The 22,412-nt window shown below is 36.9% G+C and overlaps 1 long non-coding RNA gene across 1 annotated transcript; it reads left to right on the top strand.

The window, feature by feature from the left end:
• The first annotated feature begins 670 nt into the window (after positions 1–670).
• Positions 671–3,898, top strand: LOC139135484 (uncharacterized). Its single transcript, XR_011553003.1, has 3 exons — positions 671–805; positions 1,776–1,912; positions 2,357–3,898. It is a non-coding gene; the product is annotated as an uncharacterized lncRNA (long non-coding RNA).
• Positions 3,899–22,412: the final 18,514 nt, after the last annotated feature.

The raw sequence follows: 22,412 nt of genomic DNA, 5'->3' as shown, positions 1-22,412 counted from the left end.
GAAAACTCTGAACTATGTTATCATATCGATATCGCTCAAATCATTTCAGTATGAAAATGTTTTCAACCCAGATGGGCATGCTGCTTGACATACAAATAATTACTCACCGGATCCTCCACCTGTTGGTAACAGCGAGTGTAATTAATACGCATAGAATAAGAAACGCTTTCGCAGCCACAACAGTCACCATGACAACAGGAAATTCACATTGCAATCTTCAGTATTGAACTTCATCAGATTTACTCCGGACTCACATGTAGTAATCTGAGGTTTCACGATGACTTCATCGGTGTCAATCCACTGGCGAAACCAGACCAGATCACAACCACAGTCTAACGGGTTCTGGTACACCGACAGTCGTTTCAAGTTCTCCATATATTGAAGACCAGTATCGGATGAGATGGTGGTGAGTTTGTTGTTATACACATTTACTTCATTTGTGCGTAAAGACCCGTTGAACATGTTCGGAGGCAAAGAATTCAGCTGGTTTGTTTGGAGAAGCACCTTTTGCAATGACGGCAAATTTCGAAATAACGACGGCTCAATCGTGTGTATTTCATTTCCCATAAGTAAGATATACACTAGCTTTACATTGTACCTAAAGGCATTCGCGGAAATTGTTTGCACACGAGCTTTTTGCAGGTCGATTTTCCAGAGTGATGTCAAAGGGCGAAACCAGTCGTCTGGAATAACTTTAAGGGCTCTGTTACCTTTCAAATCCAGGAAATTCACACAGCCAAGGCCTTCGAATGCCTGGGAATCTATTCCATTGCTATCTAGCAGGTTTGCGCTGAGGTCGAGTCGGGTAAGATTTTTCAAATGTGAAATTTCTGATGCTCTCAGTGTACCGATTCTATTGTTGGTCAGTTTTAGATTGAAGGCTTCCGCAGGTATACCCTTTGGCACAGTCGTCATTGGCTTGTATCCACAGTCCACCCAGAGCTTTCTGACTTGCCAAGGTGAATAACACATCCGACAATTACAACCATAAGGGCATGGTACGTTCGTTGCGGGAACACACTTATCTTTGCGGCACTGCACGTCACACACGAATGAAAAGCGAGCAGAAAAGTCAGATACAAACCACTCCATGTGACAGCCATTTTGACAAGCTGACGTAACTAAACGAACCCGGATATCAAAAAGTGCTGACACATCATGTCACCGAGTAGTCCACACGGAAACAAAACTAATAACGGGGATTTGGTAATGTTAACATAGTCTGATGGAATTTGTATACCCTGATTTGTGTTTCATAGAGGTCGTCATAGTAAAAAAAAAGCGTCAACGACACCTTGGTGCATACACTTGACCATGCATGAAAAATGTTAGACATTGAGTATACCTGTATAGCGGACGATTTCTACGATAATGAGATAACTGACCCAGTGTGTAAATTTCATCGTCATTTGAACAGTTCTAAAGTACTCCCTGTTTAGCGCTGCTCCAAATTCGGATAAATCGTATGTAAATTGTTAAAAAATGTGTCTTAGGATATATGATCAAGAAAACCTAGTGTTGTGTTAATTAGCTATGCCGCTGCAGTGATAGTCTAAAAATGTTATCATCCAAGATATGTCGTGGTCGTTAATATTTACAAAATTACTCACCAGATCCTCCACCTGTTAGTCACAAGGACTTAATTAATTAACATAAGATGAAGAACACCATTGTTGCCAAAGCAGTCACCATGGCAACAGGAAAACACATTGCAGATTATCAGGTTTGTTCTTATCAGATTTACTCCGGATGCACATGTGCACACGTCTTCTCAGGTTTCACGATGACGTCATTAGTGCCAATCCACTGGTTAAACCAGACCAGATCACAACCACAGTCTAACGGATTCTGGTACACCGACAGTCGTTTCAAGTTTTCAATATATTGAAGTCCAGTATCGGAAGAGATTGTGGTGAGTTTGTTGTTATACACATTAAGTTCGTCATTGTTCACTGATCCATTGAACATATCGGGAGGTAGATACTTCAGCTGGTTTGTTTGGAGCAGGAATTTCTCAAGTGACAGCAAATTTCGAAACAAGCCTGGTTAAATAGTTTTGTTTTGATTATCACGAAGTACTATGAATCGTAACTTCGATTTAAATCTAAAGGCGTCTTCTAAAATTGTTTCCACGTGAGCTTTTTCCAGATCTACTTTCCACGGATTTTTTAAGTTACGGAACCATCGTTGGGAATTGTATTGAATTGTATTTTATTTAACTCTAAAAGACCATCAAACATTCTAGGATGAATGTTGTTGCTATCCAGCAGGTTACAACTCAAATCAAGTCGATAAAGATGCTTCAAATATGAAATCTCTCCGGATCTTCTTAACATTCCGATATTATTCTTGGCAGGATTGAGAGATGCTGCTTCCAGTGCATGGTATATCGTGGGGCACATTGTTCAAATTCTTGGAGTCGCAGCTGACTCTCAGCCGTTTAATTGGCCATGGCAGATCACAGTACCGGCAGATATACACGTCGGGACAGGACACATTTGTTGCAGGAACACAGAAACTACAAACGAAAAGGCCTATAATAGGGTGTCTTTGCTTTTGGATTGCTTCATTGTGGAGAGCAAAACTGTTTGATAGGTGCTAACGAAGCTGTAGTTCTGCTTGCAACTCATCAGACTTTCAACGTACCAACGCAAAGTATGTAATTCACCTTAGGTTACATGCTAAAAGATTCTTTCGCACGTGACACCTTATTTTACGCTTTTATGAGTGTGGGGGGGGGTGGGGGCAACCCGAAAGACAAATTAGCACGCCATCAAGGCCAAACTATAGCAAAGTTCAGTAACCTATTGAATTCACGTAAATTCCCTGCACCAGCCTGTCACTTTCATCAAGCGAAATTATGATATCGTCAGGCGAATAGGTACACACAAATGCTTGTTAGATACATGGTTATAAAAACCCTGTGGCTATTGTGCGCCGTACTACTCAGTGTCGTAGAAAAATTGAACTGAAGGGTTGGCTGAAAATTCGAATGAGCCTCGTTTTTGCCAATAGAAATGGTTACGAACAAATGCGACATTAGACGTCGAAATAGTCTGCATTAAAGATCACTGATAAATCATAACGTCTCTGCACGTAGAAAAATTAACAGGGAGTTTTGCACCGTCGATGGAAAGCTAGAGACTTTGCACTGTGTATAGAAAGCTAGCAAAACGCATTTAAAAAGGATATTTTGCTCGAGAACGTCACACATTCATTTTTTATCCATTCCGGATAAGGCTTTCATTGGAGAGTATGGATGTATTGAATTCTTGTTGTGTGATTGATATTTCTACCTCGACAGGATAGCTGAGAAAAATTCATCCACAACTAACATCCAGGGTATACATGAGATCGGGTTGCGATAGGCGGCCTCTAAAACTAGGAGCGTGCTTAATGGAATGCATTGGACCCAAATCGAGTGTATATACCAGCGCCTTTGAAAGGGCCCTCCCTATTAGATGTTTAAGCAATAAAGCACACCCAGCGACGGTATACCACTCGATTTTGACCAGTTCACTCCATATATGCACTCGCTATCGCCCGTGCATATATGTCGTGAACTGGTCAAAAACTCGTGGTTTACCGTCGCTGGGTGTGATTTATTGCTATTTAAACATAACAGTATATTGATATTCTGGCATGGACCGTAAAAACGGAATTTTGCTCAAGCAAAAATAAATTAATAATTTAATAATTTTTGCTCGCGCGTATGCTAGCCGTGGTATATCGCCGATATATCACGGTTCTTTTCGCGTCTCGACCAATCAGATCGCTGTGTTTGCGCCATCAATATACTGGTATGACATAATGGACTTTATAGCGGGCTTGCAGACAAGGAGGATGCAGAAGGTGATGAAGAATATATCAAACATACATTTTAGATTTCTATTTCAATACAAACCGCTTAGTATTTGCAATCTCTGTCGTGAGGAGTTCGCTCAGTGATGGGAGACTATTGTAATATTCTTTATTGTAAGGTATTAACGTTGTAGGTACCACGTACAAGAAGATGCAAGAACGTTATTGTTCTCATCAATATTTTGAGAAATGGCCATGATTTTATCGGTGAAGTAAGACTTTCAAATCATACTTAGTTTCCCTATTTAACAATTTTTTCATGGTTGCAATTGTTGTACAATATAAGGTTTCTCCCAAACTACGATTTGTTGTACTCCACGCTGTATTTAAGAAGCATATATAAAATGCTGTTCTATTACTACTTGTGAGACGTTGGACATGTTATCAGCCCACGCAAAGATGAAGTTGAATTTCAATCCCCAATAGTAAGACACGTCGCATAGAAATGATTACTCCGCTTTGGTGCTTTATGAAAATCTTCAGCCTTGAAAGAAGCAGGGAGGTAATTGAGACTGAAATATTGTCATTCTCTTTCAGCGTAATATTGGAAAATACTTCTTCATTCATGAATTTCAGAGTTTGAATTAACAAGTGGTTTGCATCACAGGGATGTGTTATTTACCAATAGCGATGAGAAAAATCAATATTTTTCACAGATTCTGGCGTTAGTAAAGAAAGAAATATCTACGCATATAACCTTGGTCTCACCACCTTTTGAAAGTATTTTTCCAAGCGACTTCTGGTACTGACTCTTATGTGAAAATAGAATGCACTGATGTTGCACTACCTATGCTATGGAAGTCCTATACCTGTAGCAACGAGCATGCGCCTTTTAATAAATTCGTATGGTAACTTCACAAATTCATAATCCGCCATACTTTTTTGAACATCTACGATGAATATCAAACATTTCCGACACAGTGTTTGATGGGGTAAAATGGCAGCTAATTACTCGGCATTTAATATTCGTGCAATAAGGTGACACCCTTAACATTTAAGAAAACAAAAAATAACTATACTGAAGAGTTGATCTACCGGTGCTTTCAGAGGAAACCGATATACCAACACACTAGTCGCTTGGCTTAATTCACCGCGTCTGTTGTTCAAGCTTCTGTCACGGTCGGCGTAATCGTCTACAGGTAAGTGGGGCTTCCTAGCTACAGTGTGGGTCTATTAATACGCAATCACGCAGTAACTTCTTGATAGCTCTATGGCTGGAGCAGCAAACAAGGCCAGCCGCACGCAAGGTTTATGAAACATTCTATCGGCAGATGCATTTTACTCAAAGCAAGAGGCCCGAAAACTGCGTGTGGACAATATTTTATCATATCAGTGGACGAGTTAATATCTGTTTTGGCTAAACGCGAATCTCAGGGAAAGACTAGCTAGCAGGTGGGGAGGGGAGGGAGTAAATTTTTTCTCTTTCGGGATTTACGGGGACAGCAAATGCATGTGATAATGGAAGAGTAAAGAACGATTTTAGTCGGGATATTGAACAATGGCAAGCTTTTGTGATGGGGAGAGGTCAAGCTATAGTAATTTCCCTGGAGCTGAGAACAGAATGGGGAGGGTGGAATTTTTTGCATACATGTACCAATGTATGCGGTAGAGTGAACATGTACCTCAATTATGTTTCATAATGCAGACTTTTGTTCAGCTAGGCAGCCATTTTATACGGAAACATTTCTTGTACAGCCCCATTACTCAAACATGTTTGGCCTAATTTCATTCAATCTTTACACAAGGGAGATGCTATAATGAAAGTATGTGCTTTTTAGAAGAGATTAACCAAGCCTTGTTACTTAACAACTTGTTCATTGTCAGAATTCCTATGATCATACCCAGTCGAAATTGGTTTACATGAAAAGCATAAAAGTGTGACCTATAGATTGGTTTCCCATTCTGATTTCTCATTTAAATAAATATATACCACGGATTTGGAAACAGTACAAACACAATGAAACTATTTATACACACTCAATCGCTCTGTTATAAAGCACTTATGAAAGACATTCTGACGTTCCGCATTCGAGAGAAAACGCTGTCTTCGTTTTATTCAGTATTTAAGGAAGTATACTGCTAAAGAATTATATAAACCATGGCATTTTGTACTTTGTCAGTGTTAATTTTAAAATAGTATTGCTCTACTGTTACTTTAATGAGGAAATAAAGAACTCGCTGTACGACATGTTATCAGGCTGACATACGTCGTCGTTTCGGTGGTGCTAACTGAGGGCCACAATTTCGTTTTCCTATGTTATATAATGTGCTGAAGTACACTTGCAATGATTACGCAATGCCATAAAGAGTACGGTCGTCGATAAACTGTCATGAACATTTTTTTCTGCGATAGGCAGAGCACAATGATTTGCAGAGAACTTTAGATGAAGCACTTTTCTCAGTGCATCTATTAAGATTTTAGTGTAGTGTCATCGATGTACAGCAGATCAAGTGTTTTTGTGTCGACAAGTTCTCACATGATGTAAGAGTTCCATCCAGTGTTGCTAAAGTATGGAAACCTTTTAATTGGTTATTGTAACATTTTAATTTGGATTTTCTCCGCAAAGTTGCACTTCTTGTAATGTGACTGAATAATCTCAACATTGATCATTTTACCTCCCAGAAAATCACCAAATAATCGCTTTATCCAATACTCGTTGAAAAACCCAGTGCAGATTTGGTACTCAATCTCTGGCAAACTAAGAACTTTTTTTAACAGAATGTATTTTCATTGTTTCATTGCTGACTGATCACTCAAAAAATGTAATAAAAATATTCGTGTTCAATGTCATTTCTAACAGTCATTTTACCGAGTACAAAATAAATTGGAAGGCCTTCCAGATTGCACCATCACATACATCAATTTCTCAAAATTTTCAACACGAGCGGGATCCTCCTCTCGTGCTCTTCCCCTTTGGGTGTTCTAACAGTTTTACTCAGTAAAAAAAATTAAAAAGACCTCTCACATTGCATCAGACGTGGATTTGGTAATGTTAACATAGTCTGATGGAATTTGTATACCCTGATTTGTGTTTCATAGAGGTCGTCATAGTAAAAAAAAAGCGTCAACGACACCTTGGTGCATACACTTGACCATGCATGAAAAATGTTAGACATTGAGTATACCTGTATAGCGGACGATTTCTACGATAATGAGATAACTGACCCAGTGTGTAAATTTCATCGTCATTTGAACAGTTCTAAAGTACTCCCTGTTTAGCGCTGCTCCAAATTCGGATAAATCGTATGTAAATTGTTAAAAAATGTGTCTTAGGATATATGATCAAGAAAACCTAGTGTTGTGTTAATTAGCTATGCCGCTGCAGTGATAGTCTAAAAATGTTATCATCCAAGATATGTCGTGGTCGTTAATATTTACAAAATTACTCACCAGATCCTCCACCTGTTAGTCACAAGGACTTAATTAATTAACATAAGATGAAGAACACCATTGTTGCCAAAGCAGTCACCATGGCAACAGGAAAACACATTGCAGATTATCAGGTTTGTTCTTTATCAGATTTACTCCCGATGCACATGTGCACACGTCTTCTCAGGTTTCACGATGACGTCATTAGTGCCAATCCACTGGTTAAACCAGACCAGATCACAACCACAGTCTAACGGATTCTGGTACACCGACAGTCGTTTCAAGTTTTCAATATATTGAAGTCCAGTATCGGAAGAGATTGTGGTGAGTTTGTTGTTATACACATTAAGTTCGTCATTGTTCACTGATCCATTGAACATATCGGGAGGTAGATACTTCAGCTGGTTTGTTTGGAGCAGGAATTTCTCAAGTGACAGCAAATTTCGAAACAAGCCTGGTTAAATAGTTTTGTTTTGATTATCACGAAGTACTATGAATCGTAACTTCGATTTAAATCTAAAGGCGTCTTCTAAAATTGTTTCCACGTGAGCTTTTTCCAGATCTACTTTCCACGGATTTTTTAAGGTACGGAACCATCGTTAGAATTGTATTGAATTGTATTTTATTTAACTCTAAAAGACCATCAAACATTCTAGGATGAATGTTGTTGCTATCCAGCAGGTTACAACTCAAATCAAGTCGATAAAGATGCTTCAAATATGAAATCTCTCCGGATCTTCTTAACATTCCGATATTATTCTTGGCAGGATTGAGAGATGCTGCTTCCAGTGCATGGTATATCGTGGGGCACATTGTTCAAATTCTTGGAGTCGCAGCTGACTCTCAGCCGTTTAATTGGCCATGGCAGATCACAGTACCGGTAGATATACACGTCGGGACAGGACACATTTGTTGCAGGAACACAGAAACTACAAACGAAAAGGCCTATAATAGGGTGTCTTTGCTTTTGGATTGCTTCATTGTGGAGAGCAAAACTGTTTGATAGGTGCTAACGAAGCTGTAGTTCTGCTTGCAACTCATCAGACTTTCAACGTACCAACGCAAAGTATGTAATTCACCTTAGGTTACATGCTAAAAGATTCTTTCGCACGTGACACCTTATTTTACGCTTTTATGAGTGTGGGGGGGGGGGTGGGGCAACCCGAAAGACAAATTAGCACGCCATCAAGGCCAAACTATAGCAAAGTTCAGTAACCTATTGAATTCACGTAAATTCCCTGCACCAGCCTGTCACTTTCATCAAGCGAAATTATGATATCGTCAGGCGAATAGGTACACACAAATGCTTGTTAGATACATGGTTATAAAAACCGTGGCTATTGTGCGCCGTACTACTCAGTGTCGTAGAAAAATTGAACTGAAGGGTGGGCTGAAATTCGAATGAGCCTTGTTTTTACCAATAGAAATGGTTACGAAAAATGCGACATTAGACGTCGAAATAGTCTGCATTAAAGATCACTAATAAACCATAACGTCTCTGCACGTAGAAAAATTAACAGGGACTTTGTACTGTCGATATAAACGGGGATTTTGCACCGTCGATGGAAAGCTAGGGACTTTGCACTGTGTATAGAAAGCTAGCAAAACGCATTTAAAAAGGATATTTTGCTCGAGAACGTCACACATTCATTTTTTATCCATTCCGGATAAGGCTTTCATTGGAGAGTATGGATGTATTGAATTCTTGTTGTGTGATTGATATTTCTACCTCGACAGGATAGCTGAGAAAAATTCATCCACAACTAACATCCAGGGTATACATGAGATCGGGTTGCGATAGGCGGCCTCTAAAACTAGGAGCGTGCTTAATGGAATGCATTGGACCCAAATCGAGTGTATATACCAGCGCCTTTGAAAGGGCCCTCCCTATTAGATGTTTAAGCAATAAAGCACACCCAGCGACGGTATACCACTCGATTTTGACCAGTTCACTCCATATATGCACTCGCTATCGCCCGTGCATATATGTCGTGAACTGGTCAAAAACTCGTGGTTTACCGTCGCTGGGTGTGATTTATTGCTATTTAAACATAACAGTATATTGATATTCTGGCATGGACCGTAAAAACGGAATTTTGCTCAAGCAAAAATAAATTAATAATTTAATAATTTTTGCTCGCGCGTATGCTAGCCGTGGTATATCGCCGATATATCACGGTTCTTTTCGCGTCTCGACCAATCAGATCGCTGTGTTTGCGCCATCAATATACTGGTATGACATAATGGACTTTATAGCGGGCTTGCAGACAAGGAGGATGCAGAAGGTGATGAAGAATATATCAAACATACATTTTAGATTTCTATTTCAATACAAACCGCTTAGTATTTGCCAATCTCTGTCGTGAGGAGTTCGCTCAGTGATGGGAGACTATTGTAATATTCTTTATTGTAAGGTATTAACGTTGTAGGTACCACGTACAAGAAGATGCAAGAACGTTATTGTTCTCATCAATATTTTGAGAAATGGCCATGATTTTATCGGTGAAGTAAGACTTTCAAATCATACTTAGTTTCCCTATTTAACAATTTTTTCATGGTTGCAATTGTTGTACAATATAAGGTTTCTCCCAAACTACGATTTGTTGTACTCCACGCTGCATTTAAGAAACATATATAAAATGCTGTTCTATTACTACTTTTGAGACGTTGGACATGTTATCAGCCCGCGCAAAGATGAAGTTGAATTTAAATCCCCAATAGTAAGACATGTCGCATAGAAATGATTACTCCACTTTGATTCGATTTGATTTCCAGCTAATGGTGCTTTATGAAAATCTTCAGCCTTGAAAGAAGCAGGGAGGTAATTGAGACTGAAACATTGTCATTCTCTTTCAGCGTAATATTCGAAAATACTTCTTCATTCATGAATTTCAGAGTTTGAATTAACAAGTGGTTTGCATCACAGGGATCCGTTATTTACCAATAACAATGAGAAAAATCAATATTTTTCACAGATTCTGGCGTTAGTAAAGAAAGAAATATCTTCGCATATAACCTTGGTCTCACCACCTTTTGAAAGTATTTTTCCAAGCGACTTCTGGTACTGACTCTTATGTGAAAATAGAATGCACTGATGTTGCACTACCTATGCTATGGAAGTCCTATACCTGTAGCAACGAGCATGCGCCTTTTAATAAATTCGTATGGTAACTTCACAAATTCATAATCCGCCATACTTTTTTGAACATCTACGATGAATATCAAACATTTCCGACACAGTGTTTGATGGGGTAAAATGGCAGCTAATTACTCGGCATTTAATATTCGTGCAATAAGGTGACACCCTTAACATTTAAGAAAACAAAAAATAACTATACTGAAGAGTTGATCTACCGGTGCTTTCAGAGGAAACCGATATACCAACACACTAGTCGCTTGGCTTAATTCACCGCGTCTGTTGTTCAAGCTTCTGTCACGGTCGGCGTAATCGTCTACAGGTAAGTGGGGCTTCCTAGCTACAGTGTGGGTCTATTAATACGCAATCACGCAGTAACTTCTTGATAGCTCTATGGCTGGAGCAGCAAACAAGGCCAGCCGCACGCAAAGGTTTATGAAACATTCTATCGGCAGATGCATTTTACTCAAAGCAAGAGGCCCGAAAACTGCGTGTGGACAATATTTTATCATATCAGTGGACGAGTTAATATCTGTTTTGGCTAAACGCGAATCTCAGGGAAAGACTAGCTAGCAGGTGGGGAGGGGAGGGAGTAAATTTTTTCTCTTTCGGGATTTACGGGGACAGCAAATGCATGTGATAATGGAAGAGTAAAGAACGATTTTAGTCGGGATATTGAACAATGGCAAGCTTTTGTGATGGGGAGAGGTCAAGCTATAGTAATTTCCCTGGAGCTGAGAACAGAATGGGGAGGGTGGAATTTTTTGCATACATGTACCAATGTATGCGGTAGAGTGAACATGACCTCAATTATGTTTCATAATGCAGACTTTTGTTCAGCTAGGCAGCCATTTTATACGGAAACATTTCTTGTACAGCCCCATTACTCAAACATGTTTGGCCTAATTTCATTCAATCTTTACACAAGGGAGATGCTATAATGAAAGTATGTGCTTTTTAGAAGAGATTAACCAAGCCTTGTTACTTAACAACTTGTTCATTGTCAGAATTCCTATGATCATACCCAGTCGAAATTGGTTTACATGAAAAGCATAAAGTGTGACCTATAGATTGGTTTCCCATTCTGATTTCTCATTTAAATAAATATATACCACGGATTTGGAAACAGTACAAACACAATGAACTATTTATACACACTCAATCGCTCTGTTATAAAGCACTTATGAAAGACATTCTGACGTTCCGCATTCGAGAGAAAACGCTGTCTTCGTTTTATTCAGTATTTAAGGAAGTATACTGCTAAAGAATTATATAAACCATGGCATTTTGTACTTTGTCAGTGTTAATTTTAAAATAGTATTGCTCTACTGTTACTTTAATGAGGAAATAAAGAACTCGCTGTACGACATGTTATCAGGCTGACATACGTCGTCGTTTCGGTGGTGCTAACTGAGGGCCACAATTTCGTTTTCCTATGTTATATAATGTGCTGAAGTACACTTGCAATGATTACGCAATGCCATAAAGAGTACGGTCGTCGATAAACTGTCATGAACATTTTTTTCTGCGATAGGCAGAGCACAATGATTTGCAGAGAACTTTAGATGAAGCACTTTTCTCAGTGCATCTATTAAGATTTTAGTGTCATCGATGTACAGCAGATCAAGTGTTTTTGTGTCGACAAGTTCTCACATGATGTAAGAGTTCCATCCAGTGTTGCTAAAGTATGGAAACCTTTTAATTGGTTATTGTAACATTTTAATTTGGATTTTCTCCGCAAAGTTGCACTTCTTGTAATGTGACTGAATAATCTCAACATTGATCATTTTACCTCCCAGAAAATCACCAAATAATCGCTTTATCCAATACTCGTTGAAAAACCCAGTGCAGATTTGGTACTCAATCTCTGGCAAACTGAAAACTTTTATAACAGAATGTATTTTCATTGTTTCATTGCTGACTGATCATGCGAAATATGTAATAAAAATATTCGTTTTCAATGTCATTTTCAAAACAATATATATTTTACCTAGTACAAAATAAATTGGAAGGCCTTTCAGATTGCACCATCACACACATCAATTTCTCAAAATTTTCAACACGAGCGGGATTCCCCTCTCGTGCTCTTCCCCTTTGGGTGTTCTAACAGTTTTACTCAGTAAAAAAAATTAAAAAGACCTCTCACATTGCATCAGACTGCACCATTGAACATATCAATTTTTCAAAATTTCCGTTGCAAGGTAGGGAAAGCCCCTCTGACACTTCCCTCTCAGCCTCTGGTGTGTTCTCTCCTGTACTTTCAAACTCTTCCCAGCTAGATATCCCAGTGAAAACCCTGTCATGGTACCCATTCAAATTAAACAATACTATATTGTTGGAGATTGGTTATAGCTTGAGCTTTTATATCTGTATTTTGTTGTCATTATGAATTTTATTTTGTTGGTTTCACCTTTTTCAACCGTCATAAGAGAACTGATGATAATCTAGCAGGGTACTAAATCAGTATTTGAAAGGTCTTCACTATTGCTGTATTTTTTAAATCTTACAAATACTTATATTAGTGTTTCACCTTTCTAAATCATCGAAATTTCTGAGTTACAGAAGGGGTTTCTAAAATTCATCATGGTTGGAAGGGGGTTACTCGAAATTTCGGGGTTTTCGATGAAATTCCTCCGACCTCCCCCCAGGCCGTAAATAATGACGGCTCCCTTTGGTAGCTTTACCCTTCAAATGCTTCATGGCGGCGCATAATACCGCGATAGGGGTTAACGAAGCTGTAGTCCTGCTTATAACTTAGCAGACTTATTATACAAACACAAAGTACCCGATATACGTAATTTCAACCTTGGTCACATGCTAAATGCTTGATTTGGCACATGATACCAAACTTTACGTTTTCAGGATTGTATGGTGAGGCAAGCCGAAAGACAAAGTTGCACGTCATTGTGGCTAGACTGAAGCAAAATTCATTTATATCAGATTAGAAACTTTGCTATAAGCAAATTGTTGAGGCTAGACTGAAGCAAAATTCATTTATATCAGATTAGAAACTTTGCTATAAGCAAATTGTAAAAGAATTAATTTAGTTTTGAATTGTACATCATGATTCAAATTAAGATATCCTATAGATGTGCAGATTACATAGACATAGCAAGACCATCTATTAAAAACCCTTCACTTTATCATGAAGCATTGGAGACATTTCACGCCATCCATAATTTGTCATTGATCTGATTGTAGATACAGCTCACAAGCAATATCTACTTCTCCTTATCTAACGAATGCATTGATTTTTCACTTTGTGTTTTAATGTATCTTTATGAAAATAAAGTTGCTCCTTTATTGAATAAGATTAATCAGATTAATATTATCACACATGCGACAATCTGTGGATTTTGTGGTTGATATTATAAAGCTTTCAACAGTTACTGTATATCATGTTCCACATTTCAGTGTACAGGGAAGTCACTTCTTACAAAGGCTTATATCAACAATGACATATTTACTTAAAAGTGTACAACATGTTCCGCATTTTGAAAATAATACACTGCATAAAAACCCTTTAATACTTACTGTATTAACATGGATTATTGCCTGTATTTTAGCTGAAGAGTGCATATACAGATGAATACAGTCAAGAATCCATTTTGTGTATTCAGCAAGCCTGTATTCATGTGGATTCATGTGAATTCACGTGTATTATACTATAATACAGGCAACTCATTAATGTGAATTTATCTGAATTATTGGGTTTTCATGCAGTGATAGAATTTCACACCCCAAGGACCTGGGATCAGATTTCTCAAACGAGTTAGGGATATTTTGTCTCACACAAGCCTCAGGCGAGTGTGAGACAAAATATCCCCAACGAGTGTGAGAAATCTGATCCCATGTCCTTGGTGTGTGAGATTCTTTTTCTCACATGACCGCAAGATGCGTTAAATTCACACTGGAAAAATTGAATGTTTAGCTGTATCAGTGATTATCCTACTTCGAGGTCATCTAGTATTCCGTTTCACTAAAGCGAACCCCGTTGCGAGTTCCACTGCCGATACTTCAACTTCTGCTACGGACGAGATGTCCAGCAAAAATAATTACCTGTATGTTCCGAGTGGCCTATGTTCACCAGTTATTTGTAAAAATTTGGCCGTTTTTTGTTAGTCTGTCACCAGTGAAGTACAACATTATCCAAAATGGCGACAACGCTGTAGTCTGTCCCAGTACTCTGACCCGCTTACTTTGTAGTTCAGGTCAGTGTGTTACTCATCATGCTATTGGATGATATTTTACACGTGCAACGAAAGGTTGTTTTTCATCCAATCGATCCCACACTCCCAGGGGCCAGGAATGTGAGGAAAATGTTTTCTATTACTTTGAATAAAGTGGTTGTATTGGTTCCTTCGTATCAACTGATAGTCAGTATAACACATGTTTGATTCCCTATGTGTTACAGTGTTGGTTTATAACTGCTATGATCAAATAACGTAAAAGGGGAATCTGTCGGAGGTTTACTGAGGTAAATAAACGTTCGCAATGTCCAAAGCACTTAATGGGGAGAGTTGTTTTACGAAAATACTTTCCTTGGCACTTCTATTTAAATTAATTACCATATCGACTTTACTCCTAGAGACTCTTTCAAATTATTTTTGTTATAATTATTTATCACTAGGATATTTTGATTCGTTCCCATTTTTTCCTTCCTTTCATAGGACGTAGGTGGGTCGTTACTGACCAATCACCAAAATATTAAGACTCACCTTATCCACCATCTGTTTAAATAAGCGAGCACAACTATCGTCCAAAGCAGAACAAATCCGGCAACAGAGAGAGCTGATATTAATTCAATGGGGGATTTACATTGCAAATCCTCAGGATCGAACTTCATCAGATTTACTCCCGATGCACATGTAGTATTCTGAGGTTTCACGATGACGTTGCTAGTGTCAATCCACTGGCGAAACCACACCAGATCACAGCCACAGTCTAACGGGTTCTGGTATACCGACAGTCGTTTCAAGTTCTCCATATATTGAAAACCAGTATCGGATGAGATGGTGGTGAGTTTGTTGTTATACACATTTACTTCATTTGTACGTAAAGACCCGTTGAACATGTCCGGAGGCAAAGAATTCAGCTGGTTTGTTTGGAGAAGCACCTTTTGCAATGACGGCAAATTTCGAAATAACGGCGGCTCAATATTGTGTATTTCATTTCCCATAAGTAAGATATACACTAGCTTTACATTGTATCTAAAGGCATTCGCGGAAATTGTTTGCACACGAGCTTTTTGTAGGTCGATTTTCCAGAGTGATACCAAAGGGCGAAACCAGTCGTCTGGAATAACTTTAAGGGCTCTGTTACCTTTCAAATCCAGGAAATCCACACAGCCAAGGCCTTCGAATGCTTGGGAATCTATTCCGTTGCTATCTAGCAGATTTGTGCTGAGGTCGAGTTGGGTAAGATATTTCAAATGCGAAAACTCTGATGCTCTCAGTCTACCAATTCTATTGTTGGTCAGTTTTAGATTGACTGCTTCCTCAGGTATACCATTTGGCAAAGTCGTCATTTGCTTGTATGCACAGTCCACCCAGAGCTTTCTGACCGGCCAGGGCGTATAACACATCTGACAATTACAACCACAAAGGCATGATACGTTCGTTGCTGGAATACACTTATCTTTGCCGCACTGCACATCACACACGAATTGAAAAGCGAGCAGAAAAATCAGATACAAACCACTCCATGTGACAGCCATTTTGACAAGTTGACCTATAACTAAACGAGCCCGGATTTCGAAGAGTCCTGACACATCATGTCACCAAGTAGCTTACAGGGAAGCACAATTATTGAGGGGTTTTTGTTTACCTTGATTTATTGTTGCACAGAGTTCGTCATAAATATGAAAATAGTGTCAACGACACCTTGCATACATTCGGCCATGCATGAAAAATGTAAGACACTGGGTATACCCGTTGGGGACGATTCAACTATAATGTGATAACTGACTCGGTGTGTAAATTTCATCGTCATTCGAACAGATGTCAAATACTTCCCGTGAAGCTCTTAATTCTTAAAATCTTGGACAAGGAGTTCGGTGAAACGAAAAGATCACAAACTGGATAATTGGCCAGAGGAGTTTAATGTGACAGAGATACTTCTTTGGACAAATATGACTTTATATGTACATTTGGTAAATATCAAAGAAGTTGTACCAGTATTTTGAAAGTTTAGTTTTCATCTTTATCACATATTAGCCAATTTTTATAATTTCAGTATAAGAAAGCGACATGCACTAATATTTCACAATACGTTTGATACAGTGACATATATTTTAGGAAGAGAATAATGACAAGATATTTTTCGTTCTCATTGGTGCAACTATTTTCCTTTTTGTCACAGGTTTTCATGTAAAGGTGTTTTTATGAGTAAAATGATAGTCAACAAAGGTAGTTTTTTCATTTTATTTGTTGTGCTGTTATGTTTTCAACGTTATAAGAAATGGTTCTCTATGTCTTCGCAGGAGAAGTAATTGAATGACTGGCAACAGTCTAATTACCAAGTGAAGTTTATGATTTACTGATATTCTCTCTTTGATATTAGTGATTGACACCCATTTATGTACAACAGTTATGGACATCTGGTTATGCATAGAAAGTGTGAAATACATTCACAGCTCATTCAAATACTGTATTCAAACTTTAAAACTGAAAATTTGAAATTCATATCTTTGAACTGAAATGTCAACAATATCACCAAACACAGCATGATTGAATGTTTAAATATACTATATATATATATATATATATATATATATATATATATATATATATATATATATATATATATATATATATATATATATATTCACTTTTTGTTTTACCTGTGTCTCTGGGGTCATCCTGTTTTTTTCGAAAATTGGAATAGGAACCACTCTCTTTTCGAAAGTTGGAATAAGGGGTTAACCAATTTTTGACGTCCGCAAAAAATAATCGCCCAAGGCAGAAGAAACTGACTAGTCCCTAAATTTATTGCATGATTTACATTCCGTGACGTAGTAGAACCCAATAAATGACTCTGTTACTTGCGTCGGTAGGAAGTAAGTAAACCTCATATTTGCCGGCTAAATAAATCAATAAATGAACGGAAATCTTTGTTCAAAAAGTACACGTTACAAAAAAGATGCAGTGCAAGTATATTTAGGTCGGCGAAAGTCCCTATTTGCATAACAATGGAAGCCATATCCTTCATGGGTGTGAAGTATACGGTATATGTATAACAACATCTGCACGATTATGATATTCACCGTGCCTTTACATAAGAATGTGATGATAAATCCAATATGCAAAGACATTCAGAATATATAGCCAATTTTTGAAGAACTACTTCGTGGTCGACATACTAAACGTCATCGCAGGGTACTGGCATACTTTGAATCACAGAGTATCATAGACAGAGTGGTAACGCCTGCATGCCTTTTGTTCCATGGTCGTCTCGGTAGACTATTGGCTTTTCATATTAAAATGAGCTTCGAAGGTGTTAAACTTTTTGGAGGCTTTGTTTGTGGTTGATATTACACGAGATTATGCGAAATATACGACGAGATGGCATCGTACTGCCAGTCGCGTAGCAACCATAGTTACTTTGTGAGCTCTCAGGCCAGAAACACTGCTTCACGCCAATCAAAACATAACACGCCAGCAGTTTCATAAACATGTCCTTCCTTGACGCACGTGTGAAAGACGGTATGACTGACCGTAAACCATTGTGTAAAACCAGACAGTATCGATAAAAGACTTTCAAATTTGGTTCAAACACACTCATTATATATTCATAAAAGTATGAGAGGAATTTTTAAAACGGTAAAACTCACTTTCCTGAAGCTCAAAACACTCCCGTTTTCGCCAGCACGTCAATTCTGCTCAGTACCACACGAAAACAACAACACAAACTTTGCCGAACATACTTTCGCTTAACAATTGGCGAAAATCCGAAAATTACCGGGAATTCATGGTCGGCACTCTTCGGAAAAGAGAGGCGAGAGCAACCTGAGGCGAGGCGAACATGGATGGGTTACGTAACCGCTTCACGCCTTAAACAATACCCGTTGCAACTCTATCTATCTTTCTCTATGTTTGAATCTATCAAGTTTGCTCAAGGCCAAAGGTTGATCCTGAATCTACCATGCATCAATGAATCAACTGCTTGAAGAAGGCGGCTGCTGACATAATTTAATTATGGCATCACTTCACAGGGGATTATTTTCTTTTTTCAATGTAAAATATGTCCCTATTCCTCGACGAACAAGCAAGGCTATGTGCTATCAGGCGAGCGGCGAATCCACAAAAAGGGCCTTATTTTAGGAGTTTAATGTACCCACCTTACATACGGCCACATCATACGCCATTTGAAAGCTTATTATCTATACTTTAAGAATATTGACGATGTGGAGCTGCCAAGTAGGGCCATACCCCCCTAATTTGCATAATTCACACGGGTATCCAATTTCGATAAGTGCGATATAAAATTATAAAATTCACTGTTAACTATTGTAAACATACTTTTAAACTATCGAGTGATATATCAAATAAAAGGTATTTGCATGTAGAATACAACTTTGATATCAAAAGAATTATTTAAATTGATTTCACTGAAATATTTTCATATTTATATTGAAAATAATATTTTCCTCTCTTTAATAACAATATTTTAAAAATTTTAACACATACATCTACAGCATACAGCTACATCATACATCATTTGAAAGCTTATTATCTCTACTTTAAGAAAATTGACAATGTTGAACTGTCAAGTACGGCCATAGCCCCTAATTTGCATGATTTACAAGGGTAAGCAATTCGCAAAAATGCAATATAAAATTACTAATTCATTGTTCACTACTCTAAACATACTTTTAAACTATCGAATGATATATCAAATGAAAGGTATTTGCACGTAGAATACGAAATGGATATCGAAAGAGATATTTAAATTGGTGTCACTGAAATATTTTCATATTTGTATTGAAAAAATATATGCCCCTTTTGAATAACAATATTATAAATATTTCATCATATACAGCCACATCATACAGCCATATCATACGTCATTTTAAAGCTTATTATCTCTTATTCAAGAAAATTGACAATGTTGAACTATCAAGAAAGGCCCTATCCCTAAATTTGCATAATTTACACAGGTAAGCAATATGCATAAATGCAATGTAAAATTAGAATATTCAATAACTATTCTAAACATACTTCTAAACTATCGGAGTGAAGTATCAAATGAAAAGTATTTGCATGTCAAAAATAAAATTGACCTCCAAAGAGATATACAAAGTGGTTTTACTGAAATATTTTCATATTTGTAGTGAAAAAAGTAATTTTCCCCTTTTGAATAACGGTACTTTAAAAATTTTAACAGCAGTATCAATGCAAACATATGCATTATGATGTGCAAAAAGTGCCTAGAACACGGAGAACAAACAGCTGAAATGAGGTCTGGAAATGAATATTTTGTTTCTTTAATGTATATTTCAAAACATATGAATGGCTCTTCTTGTCTGCATTATTATCCGATACCGATGTCTTGTTTTTATAGGTCAGACAGTGTTTCTCCAAACATGCCCTTTGTATGGAGTACAATATACCCATTCACAGCATATGAAAACCTTTTAATGTCACTCAAGTATACCAACATTTTCTTGTACTGTTGTAACCAAGGCAACAGCACTAATATATATATATATATATATATATATATATATATATATATATATATATATATATATATATATATATATATATATTTATATTTATATTTATATATATAATACTACTATTAAGTCCAAACATAATTGTAGTTGTTGAAAAGTAACTATGTAGCCGAAACAATGTGTGAGAGTAAGCTGTAGTCAAAGTTATGGCATGATTCATGATCCAAGTCATTCATGGCGATACAGTGTCATGCATTTCCAGTACATCTAGTAATTCTACAAATTCATCATCCTCTTTTGTTGTCTTCTCAGTCGCTTAAAATTCATTTTCGGTTGGTGAAAAGTGTGCACTACTTGGCCACGTTGTTTCACTGAAGTTAAGTTTGATCAAGTAAGGAAGCTAGAATGTCTACCGTTTCGGTCTGGTTGTATTTGTGTATGCTCATGTGAATCGGAGATCGAGCTTTTGTAGGTTTTGTTTGGCATAGGTGTAACGCTTATATTTCTGTTTCATATGTATGTGATTAGGCTAAGTTCACAAATAATGGTGGTGAGGGGCGGAGGAATTCGGGGTGGAATCGAAATTTTGAGGGATAGTAGAGGAGCACTTGAAAGTTTTGATCTGCCTAAAGAGGACCTGAAAATATTTACTTTTTGCGATTCCAAGGTTTCGAAGGCAATTCAATGAAAATCGAATAACAATTAAATGTCATACGATTGTTCTAAAGTTAGTAATAATCAAACAAAATCAAAAATTCCTTTTAATTTTTTATTTTTACTTCATTACTTTTATCTCGAAAAAATCTTGTATTTTGTACCGTATTGTTGTGGCATAATTGTTCTAATGTATCGTAATGTTGCCGTTTGATTGCATTAACTGGAATCTGGTATCTGTTGGTTTTGTGTGTGTGTTCGTAAGTCGAGAATGTTAATTTGTTGCACCGATGACCTTCACAGATAATGAGGTATAAAGATGTGATTTTTTGAGAAGAGCTTTCGAAAATTTCAGAGTAGGATGCATTTTTTTATGTTTGATATGAATTTATTAAGCTCGTGTTGGGATCCAATGAAAATCATACATTGTCTCTGAATCTAAGTCAGAGCGATATTTGTTCTGTGTGTTACTGAATTATTCTTATTTTGTATATATTTTATTCTTATTTTGCATAATGTGGGCATTATTCGTATTTACTGCACAATTTTATGAATATTAAAAATAAGTCAAGATATTCGCGATTTAAGTAACAATATTTAATCAGAATATTTTAGAAACGTGTTTGGAATTCATAGTTCTATTCTATATGCCAATACCTTTCATTCGATATATCACTCGATAGTTTAAAAGCAAGTAAAAAGTACATAACAATGGATTTTTTATAATTTTATATCGGACCCATGCAAATTAGGTACCCGTGTGAATTATGCAAGTTAAAGAGTTACGGTTCTATTTTGCAGCTGCATATCGTCAATTTTCGTGAAGCAGAGGTAATAGGCTTTCAAGTGACGTATAATGTGGCTGTATGATGTAGTTGTATGTGTTAAAATTATTAAAATATCGTTATTCAAAAGGGAAAAATATATTTTTCGATATAATTATGAAAAAATTCAATAAAATCATTTTAATATCTCTTTGGGTATCTATTTTGTATTCTACATGCAAATACCTTTCATTTGATATATCACTCGATAGTTTAAAGTATGCTTAGAGTAGTTAATAAATTCCTAATTTTATATCACATTTCTGTAATTTGCGTACCACTGTGAATTATGCAAATTAGGAGCTACGACCGTACATGACAGATCAACATTGTCAATTTTCTTGAAGTAGAGATAATAAGCTTTCAAATGACGTATGATGTGGCTGTATGATGTGGCTGTATGTATTAATTCTTTTTTAAATACTGTTATTCAAAAGGGAAAAATATTTTTTCAATATAAATATGAAAATATTTCAGTGAAATCAATTTAAATATATCTTTGGATATCAAAGTTGTATTCTACATGCAAATATCTTTCATTTGATATATACTCGATAGTTTAAAAGTATGTTTAGAGTGGTTAACAGTAAATTTCTGACTTTACATCGCATTTATGCAAATTGGATACCCGTGTAAATTATGCAAATTAGGGGGTATGGTCCTACTTGACAGCTCAATATTGTCCATTTTCATAAAGTAGAGATAATAAGCTTTCAAGTGACGTATGATGTTACTATATGATGTGTCTGCATGTGTTAAATTTTTTAAAATATTGTTATTCAAAAGGGGAAAATAATTTTTTCACAATAAATATGGAAATATTTCAGTAATATCAATTCAAATATCTCTTTGGATATCCATGTTGTATTCTACATGCAAATACCTTTCATT

Source organism: Ptychodera flava, chromosome 6 (assembly GCF_041260155.1).
Source record: "Ptychodera flava strain L36383 chromosome 6, AS_Pfla_20210202, whole genome shotgun sequence".
Classification (NCBI taxonomy): Eukaryota; Metazoa; Hemichordata; class Enteropneusta; family Ptychoderidae; genus Ptychodera; species Ptychodera flava.
Note: the sequence above shows the minus strand (reverse complement) of the source record. Positions and strands in the feature narration are given on the sequence as shown.